Source organism: Lutra lutra, chromosome 7 (assembly GCF_902655055.1).
Source record: "Lutra lutra chromosome 7, mLutLut1.2, whole genome shotgun sequence".
NCBI classification, from domain to species: Eukaryota; Metazoa; Chordata; class Mammalia; order Carnivora; family Mustelidae; genus Lutra; species Lutra lutra.
Genome location: NC_062284.1, coordinates 112,293,657 through 112,307,935, shown reverse-complemented (window position 1 = coordinate 112,307,935; position 14,279 = coordinate 112,293,657). Strand labels below are relative to the sequence as shown.

At 34.9% G+C, this 14,279-nt stretch overlaps 1 protein-coding gene across 9 annotated transcripts in view; it reads right to left on the bottom strand.

The window, feature by feature from the left end:
* FUT8 (fucosyltransferase 8) overlaps positions 1-14,279 on the bottom strand; it is a 391,770-nt gene that overhangs the window by 37,389 nt on the left and 340,102 nt on the right. The gene's annotated exons all lie outside the window — the stretch shown is intronic.

The following is a 14,279-nucleotide window of genomic DNA, read 5'->3' as shown; positions in this document are numbered from 1 at the left end:
GTGTCTCTCTCTGTCAAATAAATAAATTAAAAAAAAAAAAAAAAAGAATCACATCAACCTTCTCTTCAGAAACCATGTAAACAAGAAGAGGGTAGAGTGAAATACTTCAGAAGTTTTGAAAAAATACAACCATCTACTTAGAATTCTGTATTCAGTGAAATTATCCTTCAAAAGTGAAGAAGAAATAAAGATTTTCTCAGACAAATAAAAATCGGGGGAATGTGTTGCCAGCTTCAGAGAGAATGAAAAATGATATAGGTCAGAAACACTATATATGAGTGTTAGAAAAGGAATAAAAGGAAAATAAAATCTTGCCTTTTTCTTATTCTTAATTAATCTAACAGATAACAGTTTGTTCAAAGTAATAATAGCCAACAGAATATGTGGTGATCATAGCTTATGGATAAGTGAAATAAATGACAACAATGCTATAAGGGATGAGAGGGAGGATTTGGGATTATTTTTTTTATAAGGTGTTTGCAGTTCCCATGAAGTGATACAGCATTCCTTGAAAGTAGACTTGTATTACTTCTAAATTTGTAGTACAAACTCTCAGGCAACCACTAAAAAAAAAGAAGTTGTAATTTCTATGCTAAGACAGAAGAGAAAATGGGATATACAATGATAATTAAAATGGGAGAAGGCAGATGAATCGAGGAAGTTAAAGAAAGAACAAGGTCAACGAATAGAAAGAGTCACAAATATGGTTTACATTAATCCAACTACATCAATACTCACTTTACATGTAAGTGGTCTAAATTATACTAATTAGAAGACAAGGACTGTTAGAGTGTATAAAAAAAAGCAAGACAACTACATGGTCTTTATAAGAAACCCACTTTAAATACGAAAACACAGATTAAAAGTAAAGGGAAGAGAAAAATATATCAATGTTAACACTAATCAAAAGAGAGCTGGTGTAGCTCTATGAATTTCAGACAATGCAGATTTCAGAGCAAGGAAAAGTATTAGCAATAAAGGGAGAAATTACGTTGTGCTAGAAGGTCAATTCGTCAAGAAGCTGTAACTATCCTTAATACGCATGAACATAACAACAGAACATAAAAATACATGGGGTAAAAACTGATAGAATTGCAAGCATAAGTACAGAGATTATAGTTGGAGACTTCAACATTACTCTATCAGAAAGTGACAGAACAAACAGTCAGAAAATCAGTAAAGATACAGTTGAACAGGACAGTATCATCAACAACTGTATCTAAGTAACATGGAATGCTTCATCCAACAATAGCAGAATGTATATTCTCAAGCTCACAGGGAATATTCACCAAAATAGACCATATTCTGGGCCATAATACATGCCTTAACAAATTTAAAAGAATAGGCATCATATAAAGTATGCTCTTCAACCACGATGAAATTAAATGAAAAAATATTAACAGAAGGATAGCTAGAAAATCCCAAAATATTTGGAGATTAAACAACACACTTTTAAATAACCCAATAATTAAAGAAGTCTTGAGAAATTAAAAAACTTTTGAACTAAATGAAAATGAAAAAAACAAAAATTTGTGGGATATAGCAAAAGTAGTAGAGGGAAAAGTATAGAACTATACTGAAAAAAGAAAAAGCTGACACCCATATTCCAACTTAGAAAAACAGGGCATATATTACTGTAAGAAACTTGATGTCTTTTCCCTAAGATTAGGAAAAAGGCAAGGATGTCCCCTCTCACCACTTCAATGCAACATTGTATTGAAGTTCTGGCTAATTCATTAAGACAAGAAAAGGAAATAAAAGTTATACAGATTGGAAAAAAAAAAAAGACATAAAACTATCATTATCTTTGTTCCCAGATGACAGGATCATCTGTGTAGAACCGAAATAAGAACTGCTGGAACTAATAAGCAATTATACTGAAGTTGCAGGAAACAAGGCTAATATATAGAAGTCAATGAATTTCCTATATACCACCAATGAGCAATTGGAATTTAAAATTAAAAACATACAACAGGTGACGCCTGGGGCGTCAGTGGTTAAGCCGCTGCCTTCGGCTCAGGTCATGATCTCAGGGTCCTGGGATCGAGCTCCGCATCGGGCTCTCTGCTCTGCGGGGAGCCTGCTTCCTCCCCTCTCTCTGCCTGCTTGTGATCTCTCTCTCTGTCAAAATAAATAAATAAAATCTTAAAAAAAAAAAAACATACAACTTACATTACATTACATTAGAGCCAATGTATCAAGAGTGAGAAAGACATTTAAATCAAAATATGTATATCTGTAAGATAATATCTATAAGAAAAAAACTGTGAAACTCTGAATAACTCAAAGAAGATGATAGGAAAACAGTCCAAATTCATAAACAGGAAGACACAAAATTGTTAAGATGTCAATTTTCCACAACTTCATTTATAGATCCAATACAATTTCAATGAAAATCCCAGCAAATAACTTCGTGAATATCAATAAAATGATTCTAAAGTTTATATGGTGAGGTAAAAGACCAAGAATAGCCATTACCATATTGAAGAAAAAGGACATATTCAGAGGACTGACACTACTTGACTTCTAGAAAATGAAAATGAACTCACTGAAAAGCAACAGCAATCAAGAATGTGATATTGGTGAAAGAATAGACAAATAGATTAATGGAATAGGACAGAGAGCCCAGAAATAAACACACACAAATGTAGTCAACTGATCTTTGACAAAGAAACAAAGTCAATCAATAGAGAAAGAAGAGTCTTTTAACAAATGGTGCTAGAACAACTGCACGTCCACAGGCAAAAGAGAGAGAGAGAATTAAAAGAGAAAAAAGAAAAGAAAAAAAGAATCTAGACACTGACCTTGTATCTCTCACAAAAATTAACTCAACATGGAACATAGACCAAATGTAAAACTCAAAACTGTAACAATTTTAGAAAACAAATACAGGAGAAAATATAGGTGACCTTGTGTTGGCCCTGAGTTTTTACATACAGCACCAAAAGCACAATCCATAAAAGAAGAATCCATTAAAATTGAAAAATTCAGCTCTGTGAAAGACATTAAAAGAAGTAAACGAAAAGCCACAGAAGGGAGGAAATATCTGTTAACAGACTTACATCCAAAAAAGAGCTCCTAAAACTCAAAAAGAAGACAAACTACTCTAACAAAAAAATGGGCAAAAGATCAGAACAGACACCTCATTAAAAGAAGACATACAGATGGAGAATAAACTCATGAAATGATGCACATTACCGATCATTAGTGCATTGTAAATTAAAACAGGATTCCACTATATGCCTATTAGAATGGCTAAAATCTAACAGTGACAACATCAAGTGCAGGTGAGGATGGGGAGCAACACAAACTTTCTTTCTTTCCTTTTTTTTTTTTTTTAAGTTTCTCTCTTTTTAAAAAGATTTCTATTTATTTATTTGGCATATGGAGATCACAAGTAGGCAAAGAAGTGGAAGTAGGCTCCCTGCTGAGCAGAGAGCCAGATGAGGGGCTCAAAGGACCTTGGGATCATGACTGAGCTGAAGGCAGAGGCTTTTACCCACCCAGGTGCCTGGTAACACAAACTTTCATTCACTGATGCTGAGAATGCAAAATGCTATGTATGGCTACTGTTAAGGACGGATGTTTGTCTCCTCCCCAAATTCAGGTGTTGAAGTCTTATCCCAAAGTGATGAGGGTTAAAGAGGTGGGGGCGGGGTGTCTTTGGGAGGTAAATAGGCTTAGATGTGGCCCTGAGGGTAGGGCCTCGCAGATGGGATTAATGCCCTTATAAAAAGAGGAAGTCACTTTATCTTCTCTCTTTATCCTGTGAGATTACAGCAAGAGGGTAGCTCTCTGCAAGCCAGGAAGAGGGCTGTCGCGAAGAACCAGTTTGCTGGCGCTCTGATTTTGGATTTCTCAGCCTCTAGAACTATGAAAAATAATGTCTATTGTTTAAACCACCCAGTCTGTGGTATTTTGTTACAGCAGCTCAAGCAGACTAAGACAGCCATTTTGGAAGATAGTTTTTGCCGTTTCTTATAAAGCTACACAGTCTTACCATTCAACCAGTCAAGCACTCTAAGTATTTACCCAAATACTTTGAAAACTTACGGAATGTTTATACCAGCTTTACTCATTAATTGCCCCGAACTGGAAGCAACCAAAATGTCCCTCAATAGGTGAATACCCAAACTGTAGTGCATCCATACCATTCAGTATCATTCAGCAAAAAGAAATGAACAGTCAAGCTACGAAAAGACACAGAGGAACTTTTTGAAAAAGCAGCAGTCAGAAAAGACTTCCAAATGTATGATTCCAGCTATATGATAGTCTAGAAAAGGTGAAATTACAGACAGAAAAAGAAAATCAATGCTTGCCAGAGCTTGGAGGAAGGGAGTGGGGATGAACTGGTGGAGCACAGGAGTTTTTTAGGCCAGTGAAAGTACTGCATAGGTTTATGTAATGGTGGATACATAACATTATGCATTTGGCAAAACCCATAGAACTATACAACAGAAAGACTGAACCCTAAAGTAAATTATGGACTTCAGAAATAATATAGCAATACTGGTTCAATGACTGTAACAAGTGTACTACACCAAGGTGCTTTCTAACGAATTTTTCTATAAATATATAATTGATCTAAGAAACAAAATCTATTAATTAAAAAAAATGCATTCAAAAAAGACTAAAAGATCTGCCTACTTGGAATCTCTGTCTGTCAAATAAATAAATAAAATCTTAAAAAAAAAAAGACTAGAAGAATACACACACACATACACACATATATTTATGTATTTTTATTTTCTTTGTTACATTTTCTATACTTTCTGGGTTTTTCAACAATGGGTGTTCATTGCTATATATTTTAAAAATTTATTTTAAGGCATGCCTGGGTGGCTCAGTGTGTTAAAGCCTCTGCTTTCAGCTCAGGTCATGATCCCAGGGTCCTGGGATTGAGCCCCACATCGGGCTCTCTGCTCAGCAGGGAGCCTGCTTCCTCCTCTCTCTCTGCCTACTTGTGTTCTCTGTCTGTCAAATAAATAAAATCTTTTTAAAAAATTATTTTAAAATGTGCCAAATGGAATAAATAAATTTGGCATTAAAACAGAACAACAATCTGATCCAGATGAAATTAAATCCAGAAAGTTCTGATTTCTGACACTGTTGTGCAGTTAACATAATCTCTGATCCTTCTTTTTCTTTTCATGTATTAATTAAAAATCATGTTACCTCCCCTTAGAGTTGTTTTCTGGAGAAGACAAAATGAGCAAAGCTCTTTAAAAATAATTAAAAAAAAAAGGGTATCAAAGAAAGTGCTAAAAATGATTAATTATAGGAAAAGATAAGGTGTTTCCTTTGATTGAAGAGGGAGATAGGCCTGGAAAGAGTTCAATGAAACCTCTAACCAACTAACAAAGGCTAAATTTATCACAAATTAGAAATACAAAGAGAGCATTCTATTAAACCAAAGGCTTTCTCAGTCCAACTGTAAGACTATGGAGGAACAGCTTAAATTCAGTATGAGTCACAGTTTAACTGAAACCTCCTCACTGGAAAGAAACTTGTCCTATCTGAATGAATTTAATTTCTACCTCAGTATAGATGTTTTCAGTTCACAACTGTAGGAATTTTCTGGTCAATAGTGATCTGAAGGCTATAATTTGAGATAAATGAAAATACAGTGCTTCCAAAGTCCTCTTTCTTTTATGGCAAACAGCTACATAAAATTTGTCCATACATATAATTGTTTCTTACTTTTTCCTAACTGACGGAATTTTAAGGCTTACAAGAAATCAAAGCGATATATAATCAAACCCCTTTCTCTATTTATTGTCTCCAGACTGTTGTTAACAAAACAAAAACAACTCTTAAAATTAACAACATTAATCCTTTACAGAAATGGCTTTGGTGTAATAATATCGCATATCCATTAACAGGTCTCAACCACTCACTTAAGCCCATCTAAGTAGCTTGATCTGGTTCCATTATAATAATTTATGCTTTTTTTATTCTAGCATGATGCAGCACAGAGATTTATTTCACACTGAAATTTTCTGAATTAAAAAAAAAAAAAGGATTCAAGAACAGGTGTCTCAGGCTAGATTTGGGACTGCATAAGTGAGCTTTGTGTTAGGGGATGATAAGAATATATTTAAAATTTTAATTGAAGGCCAGGCACCAGAGGCAAATAGCGTGCAATTTTATTTTAATGCTAAAATTGGCCAGCTGCCAAAAAGGGCAAGCTAGCTGATGGTTACAGCTGCTCACCATCATGCAGCAAAAACACAAAAGCTTTCTATTTCTTGAGGTATGTCTTACCCACATGGTGGACTATGGCTTCTACATATCATTTCTGTACCCTGGTGTTAAGTTACCCCAGCATGGCACAAAACTATTCAAAATGAAGGAAAAATGACTTTCTGACTATACTGTTTTAAATGATGTACAGTTACATCTTGTTAATTTAGGAGAGAGTCGATTGCATCATTCTTACTGTTTTCTGTAACAGTCACTGAGAAAAAGTGTATTCTTCCACGCAGTAATGCTAGGAAAAAAATGTGTCCGAATCTCTTTTTTGAATTGGAAAACTGAGTGGAAGACTGCAAAAAAAATGTGTTGTCTCACATTCCAATGACAAAAGAGACTGTAAAATGTCAAGCAAGGGAAAAAAAAAAGTCTGAGCTTTTACCTTTTCCTTATTTCTGGTAGTCACGAACCTAAACATAAAGAGGAAGGACAGGAGAAAGAACAATGTGCCTTTTTAAAAATCCACAGATCGAACAGTCTTTTCTTTTAAGTATTTCTTATCTGTGGTTCCTGATACAAAATAGCATTTGATTAAACTAAACTGATTAAACATAAAACTGGATAACAACATACTATGTTTTACTAAAAAAGTAATAGCTTTGAAATGCTAGCTTGCCCCTGACAACAAACAATTCATTCCATCAACATGCAGCTGTGGAAACATTTCTTTCCCTGCTCTTTCTAAATAATGACACGGCTAGACAGAGGGTTCAGACTATTTTTTAGTGAGAATGCAAAGACTTCATTCAAAAATTCTCCAAATGATTCTTTTCCCTCTCTTTTACTTTAATCTTCTCAGCATACTCTAAAGACCCAGGCAATTCATTTCAATGGGACAGAATTGCAAAATGATCTTTAAGAAGTGGATGGCAAATGCAATAATTTGCAGAAGTGTTTTCTTATGCATTTGTGGCCACTCCTGTTTTTACTCAATTATATAGATAATTTCACTAGTAGAATAGAGAGGAATACATATAAATAAATACTTAGGGGCATGCTAACAGTTGTTATAGTAAAACATGTATCAGTGTTTTGTTGAACAACTAAAAACGCCATGAAATACACATTTTTATATAAAATTAATGCCAAACAAAATACCTGTACCAACAATAAAACACAGAAACCAAAATTGCAAAAAAAAAAAAAAAAAAAGAAACCAAAATTGCCTCTTATTACTAATACATATTTCTTTTCAGGCTAAGAAAATTGTTCAAAAAAGAGACTTCATTTAATCAAATGAGAAACATTAAATTATATATCTACAACAGACTAGGGAACAGTGACTTGTCCATATACACATTAATTAGTTCAATAATTACATATTAATATTAATGATATTCAGAAAAAGTAGCTTGAAGCTAGTGTCAGATGTTTTTAAATGTCATGAATATGGACATCACATATATCACTCACACAATGGATGGCAGTCTACACAAACTACAAAATTAAAGAAGCTTTATGCCTCCCCCTGACTTTATTTTTTTGTGTTTGGAATATTGTTCAATTGGCATGGGGTAATTTATCTTTATCTCGCTTTTTGAGAAAAATCCCTCTGTATCTAACCATTTGATTAATTATTTAACTTTCATATTATAAATTATGCTAGCAGAAAATGCATCTCCTGATATAGTTTAATACTTTCTTGTGTGCTTAATTTAGAAAGCACACAAATCTTCCAGAGTGACATTCATTGTTTATATCCTTGCCATGCTTTACAACAAAGGTCTGAGTAATAAGAATAAAGCCAATCCTGTCATTTCCTCAATTTAATTAAAAAATTCCCTAAGAAGCAATTCTGTATTAACTTGACTGCCTTTGCTGATATTCTTCAAAAGCATAGCTGCATTAATTTATTGCTTTTCAAAATGATTGTTAATGTTATAAAATTACATGTTGAATTCCCATACATAAGAAACCTATCATAAAAATTGCAATTACTGTGAATGTAAACACTGGCTTTCAGTTTCACCTCTTCAATGACTGTTAAGAATGAATACAAAATGCAAGGTTTATTTAACTAAAGCACTATCATTTTTATACTTTTACAGCTGAGTAAATACTTGTACCTAAGTACCTTCTATCAGATTTGTTTTGGTGTCCCTTGAGAAATGCAATGTAAGTGCTATCGGGTCAATTTTTTAGTTACATTCTCCTAAAGGATAAACTGAGAAGCAGATGGCTTAATGCTCGCTTCCACACACCTGAGCAAAGGAGAGGCAGAAGGAAAAATAATGCCCAGGAGTTCTGATACTGTGGCATTATTCTAAGTAAGATATAACCATAAAAGACTCTTAATCTCACAAAACAAACTGAGGGTTCCCAGGGGGTGGGGGGGGGAGTTGGGGTGGGGTAGGGAGAGGGTGGTTGGGTTATGGACATTGGGGAAGGTATGTGTTATGGTGAGTGCTGTGAAGTATGTAAACCTGATGATTCAGAGACCTGTACCTCTGGGGCAAATAATACATTATATGTTAATAAAAAAAAAAAAAAAAAAAAGATATAACAGGCACATTGGCATTTTTATCATCATCTGAAAAGCAATCCAGTCTGCAGAATTCTGTATCTAAGATTTCTGGTCATTTTACAATTTTTTAAAGACCAGTTCAGGGATGTTGGGGTGGCTCAGTCGTTAAGCATCTGCCTTGGGCTCAGGTCATGATCCCGAGGTCCTGGGATCAGGCCCCACATTGAGCTCCTTGCTCAGCAGGGAGCCCATTTCTCCCTCTGCCTGCAGCTCCCCTGCTTGTGCACTTTCCCTCTCTATCTCTTCCTCTCTGACAAATAAATAAATAAAATCTTAAAAAAAAAAAAAAGACCAGTACAAAAGCCATTTCCTTCTCATTTTTCTGGCTAGAATGACAATATTTCCCAATCCCTTAAAGCCTTGTTTATATCTTTATAACATCACTAACTATATTTTGTCTCATGAGATCAATTTTTTAAATGATTGTGTTAATCTACTATTTAGATTGGGGCTTCTTGAGAACAGGGGCTCTGTCTTAAAAATCTATAATGTGACTGGCAAACTGAGGATTTGTTTTTACTTCTAGCAAATTACTCATCTACATAAAATACAGCAATACCTACCATATGGGTTAATTGTGAATATTAAATGAAATAACATATGCAGTTTTAAGCACTGTTACATAGTAATAAGATTCACTAAATGTTAGCTATTGCTATATGTAGCATTACTTTCATAGTGCCTAAACTGAGAAGTATTCAATATTTACTGAGCCAAAGATACCCAAAGAGACAGACATACACATACAAAGCTGAGAATTTGTACAGAAAAATGTCATCTTTAGTCCATAAAGTACATTTAAACTTAGCTATTTTTTAACTTAGTATTTTTCAATGTTAAGTATTTTCTTAGTTATTTTAAGTTTTACTTAACATATTTTTAAGTTTTGCTAAAAATATTAGGAGTAAAAATTTTAAGTCTTTATTAGTAGTATTATTTTAACTAATATACAAGTATGCCAAGGTGAAATTCTATCACAATAAAATTTATAAGACATCAAGAGGGTTCAATTCTATTGGGATTTTGTTATAAGCCACGATAAGGCCATCGTATTTTTAAAAGCTTTTTTCAAATATTTCCATGTCTTAGTAAAATAAAATATTATGTTCTTTAACAAAAAAAAAAACCAAACCAACCTTTTCTCACGCCTGTTGCCTCATTTACTCCCCATCAGAAACCTGTGAATCACATAGATTAGGCTACATTTCCTTCATTTGGTAGATTTGGAAAAGGAGCCTAATATTTTTAGCAATCATTTTGCTTAGAGGCAATTTAATTAAAAGACAAACAAACAAAAAACTACTAATGACTGAGTAACAAGTATTGGCCAGTACTATTAGGCAAAAATGAGACAAAAATAAATCAGATAAGAATCTCAAAGAAAATAAACTATTTAAATAAAGTATATTTATAAGTGAGAACATGGGGTCAATTGGGAGAGAAATATCACAAAACAAATGATGCTAAAAGATAAATAGGATTTCATGTGATGAAATGGAGGAAAGACATTCTAGAAAGAAATAACATGTTCCCAGCATAGAAATAAAAGTGCACATAATTTTAAAGATTTTATTTATTTATTTGACAAAGAGAGTGAAAGAAAGAGCACAAGTAGGGCAGCAGAGGGAGAGGGAGAAGTAGCTCCCTGCTGGGCAGGGATCCTGACATGGGGCTTGATCCCAGGACCTAACGACTGTGACGAAGGCAGACACTTAGGCAACTGAGCCAATCAGGCACCCCAGAAATGTACATAACTTTAAAGAAATAAATCAGTAGCTGGACTGATGAGATCAGGAGTACTGGGCACATTTTGAGAAGTGGCTTATTTCCTATATGCTAAGTAAGGTGTTTACACATACCTCTCTAGACACTGAGCAGCCATGGAAGATTTTAAGAAACAAAGTCATATTTGATTTTGGAAATACTATTCTGATGGCAGTGTGGAGAACTGATTAAAAAGGAGATAGATTCTGAAAGCAAAAGGGACAGTTAGATTACTGACATAGTTGTCCCACAGAGAGATTAGGCATATGTAGACAAGTAAAGATATGTACAGTCTACTATGGCCTAGCATTATACTTATAGCTTTCCAATCAACATGCTGCAAAGTATTTGGTGGCAGGTAAAAATTTAAGGTGTAAGGACAGACATAAATGAAGCAGTTGAACAGAGCGGAGACCAGGAATAGGTCCAGATGTGGTCAACTGTTTGTTGACAAAAGCACCAAGGCAATTTAACAGGGAAAGACAAATTTTTCAGCAGATAAAGCTGGACTGACTGGATAAACATATGGAAAACAATGAACTTCAACCCAGGTTTACCTCACACTGTACACAAAAAACAGTAACAGTGGGATCATAGACATAAATCTAAAAGCCAAACCAATAAGGCTTTCAGAAGAAAAAATAATAACTTTATGATCTTAGGGTAGGCAAAGATTTCATAGGACACAAAAAGCACTAACTTTTATAGTACTAGAACAAAAACTGATAAACTGGACTTCAACAAAATTAAAAAATTGTGATCTTCAAAACACACAGTTAAGAAAATGAAAAGACAAGCCACAGACTGAGAGAAAATACTTAGAAATCATGTTTTTAATTTTAATTTTTCTTATTATTTTTAAAAATATTTTTATTTATTTATTTGACAGACAGAGATCACAAGTAGGCAGAGGCAGGCAGAGAGAGAAGGAGGGGAAGCAGGCTCCCTGCTGAGCAGAGAGCTCTATGTGGGGCTCCATCCCAGGACCCTGAGATCATGACCCGAGCCGAAGGCGGAGGCTTTAACCCACTGAGCCACCCAGGTGCCCCACAAATCATGTTTATGATAAAAGCTCATATCCAGAAACACACATACACACACACACACTCTCTCCTATAAATTAAAAATAAAAAGATAAACAGCCCAATTTTAAAAACTAATTTAAGACTTGGATAAGGGTGTTAGTTACAGCATCAAAACTCACTGAATTACATAATTAAGATCTGTTATTTCACCAGAAATTACTTTTACCTCACATTAATAAGTACATGAAAGAGATCAAATTTTTAAAAAAGTATTCACAAATTTACAATGGTTAAAGCCGTATTTATTTGGTAATTATTATTTTAGAGTAGGAGTCAGCAAACTTTTTTTTAGTAAAAAGCCAGATGGTAAATATTTTAGCTTTGCAGGCCGTAAGTCTCTGTTGCAACTATTCAACTCTGCCATCATAGTATGAAAGCAGCCATAGACACTATGTTAACAAATGGGCATGGGTGTGTTCTAGTAAAACTACCAAAATAGTGGGGACCTGAGTTTGCCTGAGGACTACAGTTTGCCTACCCCTTCATTAGAGCATAAGATTTTATCTGTAACACACTGCCATAGAGATTTCTGTAGCTTTGCCATATACCACCACCTCCCAGGTGATAATATGGGGAGGGAAGACATATTTTAACATATGGTAAGATGTGAAAAACTGATATGCACTGCACTAGAGAAACTAACACATATGCACAAGGGGACATGCACAAAGATATTCATTAACCATTATATATAATGGCAAAAACTTGAAATAATTTATTTTTTTTTATTTTTTTTTTTTTTTAAGATTTTATTTATTTATTTGACAGAGAGATCACAAGCAGGCAGAGAGGCAGGCAGAGAGAGAGGAGGAAGCAGGCTCCCTGCTGAGCAGAGAGCCCGATGCGGGGCTCGATCCCAGGACTCTGAGATCATGACCTGAGCCGAAGGCAGCGGCTTAACCCACTGAGCCACCCAGGCGCCCCAAAAACTTGAAATAATTTAAACGTCCATCAGTGAGGGAATACACAAGTCACGACATACATATATAATAAAAATAAATGTTCACCTATGGATACAACTAGTGTTATATTAGTTTTAGGGGTATAATATAGTGATTCAACAATTCCATACATCATCTAGTACTCATGATAAATGCCCTCCTCAATCCCCATCATCTATTTAACCCATCCCTCCCCATCCCTCCCCACCACCCCTTTGGTAACCATCAGTTTGCTCTCTATAGTTAAGAGTTTGTCTCTTGGTTTCTCTTTCTTTTTCCCTTTGCTCATTTGTTTTATTAAATTTCACATATGAATGAAATTGTATGGTATTTGTCTTTCTCTGAGTTATTTGACTTACCATTATATTCTCTAGCTCCATCCATGTCACTGCAAATGGCAAAATCTCTTTCTTTTTATGGCTGAATAATATTCTATTGTACACACACCATATCTTCTTTATCCATTCATCCATCAATTCACCCTTGCACTGCTTCCATAATTTGGCTATTGTAAGCAATGCTACAATAAACACAGGGTCTATGTATCCCTGTAAATTAGTGTTTTTGTATCTTTTGCATAAATTCCCAATAGTGTGATTACTGGATTGTAGTGTAGTTCTATTTTTAACTTTTTGAGGAACCCCATACAAATGTCCATAGTGGCTGCACCAATTTGCATTCCCACCAACCGTGCAAAAGGATTCCTTTCTCTCCACATCCTCACTAACACTTGTTTCTACCATAAGATAATCTTTCCTCTGAAATAGAAATAACACATTACTTTTAAAATATAGATATCATATTCTTCAAAGGTTATCTTATTGTTGTTTCCATAAAGCTAAAGTGCTAATAAAAGCAAGCAGGGTGAGGGGCGCCTGGGTGGCTCAGTGGGTTAGGGCCTCTGCCTTCGGCTCAGGTCATGATCCCAGGGTCCTGGGATCAAGCCCCGTGTCAGGCTCTCCGCTCAGTGGGGAGCCTGCTTCCCTTCCTCTCTGCCTGCCTCTCTGCCTACTTGTGATCTCTGTCAAATAAATAAATAAAATCTTTAAAACAAACAAACAAACAGGGTAGTTTAAAATATATAAAGCCTTGTCAAATACGTTATCACTTTGAATCCTCATAACTCTGTACGGTACATAGGACAGGTATCGATGACCATATCCATGCCCAGTGCAGATCCCAACACGGGGTTTGATCTCTCAACCCTGAGATCATGACTGGAGTTGAAATCAGGAGCCGGACACTCAACCCCATGTGCCCCTTTAGTTTAGTTTTTTTTTTTAAAGTAATCTCTACACCCAATGTGGGGCTTGAATTCACAATCCCAAGATCAAGAGTCACAAGCTCTACAGACTGAGTCAGCCCAGGTGCTCCAGACACACAATTTTTGAGTAAGAATTATAATAATCCTAATTATAGTATTATACCTTTTGGCAAAATCCATTTGACTTATAGTATTACTATCTGCAATTTCTTGCTTCTAGGAAATATAATCTGCATTGTATAAAGGCTACTTATATTAGTAGATTAAACTTTAATTGAATGAAAAGGAATACCTCTTTTTGAAAAGGTAGGGAACTCAGGTCTAATCCTTTCCAATACTGTCAGTAATATTTTTATTCCTAGCTTTCTGGGAAACAACACAGGAGAAAGAATACTGAACCCTAAAGTATCAGCTAGGGCTGTTTATAATTCTGCGATCTGCTTTTGACC